The sequence below is a fragment of the Aplysia californica genome, unplaced genomic scaffold (assembly GCF_000002075.1).
Source record: "Aplysia californica isolate F4 #8 unplaced genomic scaffold, AplCal3.0 scaffold00236, whole genome shotgun sequence".
NCBI lineage: Eukaryota > Metazoa > Mollusca > Gastropoda > Aplysiida > Aplysiidae > Aplysia > Aplysia californica.
Window position 1 is genome coordinate 979696 of NW_004797506.1, and position 4365 is coordinate 984060.

General features: G+C 44.8%; 1 protein-coding gene across 1 annotated transcript in view; it reads right to left on the bottom strand.

Annotated features, from left to right (window-relative positions):
• The window catches only part of LOC101855498 (ceramide-1-phosphate transfer protein), an 18342-nt gene extending 15690 nt beyond the window's left edge, over positions 1–2652 (bottom strand). Inside the window, exon 1 of the mRNA XM_005100122.3 lies at positions 1721–2652. The gene's annotated coding sequence lies outside the window, so the exon portion shown is untranslated. The remainder of the gene's footprint in view (positions 1–1720) is intronic.
• Between the last annotated feature and the right edge of the window lie 1713 nt (positions 2653–4365).

A 4365-nucleotide genomic window follows, 5' to 3' on the forward strand; every position in this document is an offset into this window, starting at 1 on the left:
AGTGCTTTCTTGTCATATCTATCATTCCTTTTTTTCCCTGGGATATTCTCGTCTTCAAGAGGTAGGACCACGCCACCTCAAGTGCTTTCTTGTCATATCTATCATTCCTTTTTTTCCCTGGGATATTCTCGTCTTCAAGAGGTAGGACCACGCCACCTCAAGTGCTTTCTTGTCATATCTATCATTCCTTTTTTTCCCTGGGATATTGTAGTCTTCAAGAGGTAGGACTACGCCACCTCAAGTGCTTTCTTTTCTGGTTGTATCTCCATTTTTTTTTCTTCTTCTAGGATATTCTAGTCTTCAAGAGATAAGACTACACGTCTGTGCTTTCTTGTCGTATCTTCATTATTTTATTTGCTAGGATATCCTAGTCTATAATCTGAGGTGTAAGACTAGAGGCCGGTTCCAGTTTCAAGAATCAAAAACATTCACTAGGCTTTTTTAGATAAAAGTTGTTCCCGCATCCGATGCGGACATTGGGGATCGCCTTGTTAGTGAGACAACTTCCTGGACCTTCGGCATATTCTGGTTGGGTTGCCAGTTCCTTTCCATGCCGCCTTTATTTCCCCAACTCGAAGTCAGGTACCCATTACTGCTGGGTGGGCAGAAGGGGGTGAAAAAGTCTGTGTCCGAACCGAGGCTCAAACCCGGATTTTCCTATTTCCGCTTCGGAGACGAGCGCACTAACCGCTCCGCCACCAATAAAAGAAAAAAGTGACAAGAAGGAGGTTAATTTTTGTTGCGTTTTTTCCCCCTCTTTTGCTTTAAAAGAATCTTTTGAAACATAAAACAATGTCTGTGGATGAGGGGAAGAAAGATGAGCTGTTTCCCTCCTGATGTGCCTTGGGTTTACAGTGGGAACATGCTCTAGAGACTTGAAATTTAGTTTGAATAACTGTCAGCTGCAACCGCTGAGTTGTTTGGGTTTTTTTTCCTTCCTTTTGTAAAGCAACGTGCATGTGAACTAAAGCTCCAATGAAAAAAACAACAAAAGGCATGGTCTATCTCTGCTATTATTTATGTCTGGATAGAGGTCAAGTGCTCTGACCAAGTGGGTGGTTGATGGGTGTTCTGTGTGTTTTGGTCCTTCTTTCATATATAAAAAATCTGTCGTCTTTATCTCTCCTTCTTTTTTGTGTTTGTTACTCTCTTGCAACGCCTCCAATCTTCAGCACCTATGACTTTTATTGTGTTGCAAGTGCCGTAAAACTCTTACCAAAACTAAAAGCTCTGACCAAACCGCGCAAGACTTGGCTATTATATATATTTCCTAGTAACGCCTTCACTGCTTGTGATTCCAACACTTTATCCTTTATGTGTTGTTTGGTTTCCTGTGGGTGGTTGGCGGGTGCTCTGGTGTGGCTTGCTTTTTCTTTCCTATGAAACATCTGATCAATCATCCTTATCTCCCCTTCTTCTTTTTTATGTTTGTTACTCTCTTGTAACACCTCTAATCTTCTGGCGCTCATATGACCTTATGCAGTTGCGAACACCGTAAAACTTCTACTAAAACAAACTTTGGTTTCCTACTTACTTCAAGGCAAATTATCAAGGCCAGGTGATGGAGTTATTTACGAATGTATCAAAATCAAAGAGGTCAGAAATATGAAACCATAAGAACTCATGATCTATAGGTGAGGGCAGCAATGAAAAAAAGAAGAAAAAAAGAAGACAAGTTTGGAGAGTGAAGGAACATAACATGATATTTGTCTGTACTTACTGCGGGGATCTGGCGCGTGTAAGCGTGAGGCAAGGAGTGCTATTACTGTATCTATATAGTACTCCTTGGTGTGAGGCAACAGCGAGCCGAGGCGAGGGATGGAAGGATGCGCTAGACTAGGAGAGCACACACAAGTAAGTCAGTCATCAGCTGAAAATAGCTTTCTCCTCTCCCTTGACCTTTGCACTCACGCTCCAGATGTGTGTGTGTGGGGGGGGGGGGGGTGAGAAGTAGGTCAAGTGCTGGAATGCTCCACCTGCTCCATGAGACTCTCGGTTAGACAACTCACAGCTACGTTGGACAACTCTCAGACTCAAGTTGTTACTTCAGTTGGACAACTCATCCTCTAGCCTCAGTTCTTGACCGCTGTACCCTCTTCTTTGGTTGTTTCCGTGCGAGGTGTGGGGGGTAGTGTTAGTTACTGTAACAGTCCATTATATTGATGGTTACTGTAACAATTTATACCACTGCAAGTCACTGCTATAATCCATACTATTGTTAAATACTGTTATAATCCATACTACTGTAAGTAACTGTTAATAACAGTGTTACAATCCGTGCATTCTATTAGGTACTGGTACAATCCACTCGCTCCTCGTTCCGGGGAGTCGAGTTTTTGAGTAGGCCTCTATTCTACTAACAATCTGTCTCGCGAGGCATTTGGTTGTTTTTCTCCGTAAAGACAGAAGGTATAGCCCAACCTTGTGTGGTGAACCTGCTTTGTACGGGAGAAGACGTTTGTTTCTTACTTGAACTGATTTTACACACATCCAACACACGCACGCACGTACGTGCACACTCATGCACACACACATGCACAGAATACAATTGTACACACACAGATGTACACAGACACACAGATGTACCCACTCAGCGCTTCTCTCACTCTGTCCCTATCCCGGCGGCGTCACTTTGTCTGTCCCTTGCTTGATGATGAACTATCTGGAAGATCTGTGTGTGTGTGCGCGTGTGTGTGTGCAGTGTTTGCTGGAGAAGGGCTAGCGCGCTTGGTGGAGTGGGGCATACGTCCGTGTCCTACAACGGAGGAGAGATTCTCCGTGATACAATCAGAGAGGGTTGATACAATCAGAGAGGGTTGATACAATCTAGAGATTGATCAAGCTGACGAACATCTCTCCTCTTCTCTCGTCCGGTCACTGGAAGGTCTAAATATAATAATGTTACGTTGTCTTCTTCACACACACGTGCTCTCTCTATCGTTTGCTGTGTGTGTTCTCTCTCTATCACACACACACACACACACACACACACACACACACACACACACACACACACACACTCCACCCCGTCTCTCTCTCTCTCTCTCTCTCTCTCTCTCTCTCTCTCTCTCTCTCTCTCTCTCTCTCTCTCTCTCTCTCTGTGGGGTATCGCCAGAGGCGTGCCAAGTGACTTCGGTATCGCTAACGACGAACACACTAACTTATCTGGTCATTAACTGGCTGCAAGTGGTGCGCAGTAAATGACCGTGTGTGTGTGTGTGTTTGTTTTATACGTTAGATTAAGTACAGTCAGCGACAGTGTGTGTCTGTCTACTATCTCAGACAGGGGCAGTGTAGTGTGTGTCTGTCTACTATCTCAGACAGAGGCAGTGTATAATAATGTCTTACACGTTTGTGTCTCTAGATCGTTAGCTTAGTGCAAAAGATACAATGTACCCAAGGCAGAATGCTTCAATGTAGCCACGACAATGAACGATTTAGCGGCGGCTACATTAAAGCATATATATCTAGCATTGAGGTGAAGGACTCGGCCCCGGCTTGCAGGAGTTGCACAACGCCTGTACTTGTACTGTACACGATAGCGTGGACACAGCACGGTGTCCCAGTCACTATCAGGTCGTCTTTATCTGTCTCAGCCCGGTGGTGATAGGAGCGGACCTTGAGAGGTCACTGATACTGCCTTGGCTCCCTTAGCAAACTGACGCAGTAGGCTTAGTAGTTGTGATCTCTGTCATACACCAACGTACACCTCGAAGGCCGCTTGCTTCATCGGCATTATCATCATCATCATCATCATCATCATCTTCATCTTCATCTTCATCTTCATCATCATCATCATCATCATCATCATCATCATCATCATCATCATCATCATCATCATCATTGCTAAGTACCAGCCCCTGGAGGATGTGTATTCTGGGTACTCCAATAAGCGGGAACAAAATATCACATGTCGCTGGGACCAGGTTGAGCTAGCGAGACTGCGGTCGGACCATCATTGGAGCTTGAGATGATATAAGAACTTTGTAAATGAAGAGCTCAGCCCATGTTGCCGAAGATGCGGCCATGAAAAGGAGGATGTCAAACATATGTTGGAATGTCCGGGAACAATGGCAACTCGAATGGAGTTATTTGGACGAGTGGAGGTGCGTCTAAGTGTATATTGACAATGGAGCCGAAAAACAACCTCGCTCTCGCTCGAAGATTTCTTCGTGAAGTCCACCAGACCCTTAAAGGAAACCCAAAAAAAACCATCATTATCACCATCATCATCGTCATCATTGCCTTTCTCACCCTGCACCAGGGTATAGGCCACGGACAAACACTTTCCACCTTTCTCTCTCCTAGGCTAGCCTCTTGATGTTATTCCATGTCTTCTCCCCCCTCCCCCTCTCTCTCTCTCTC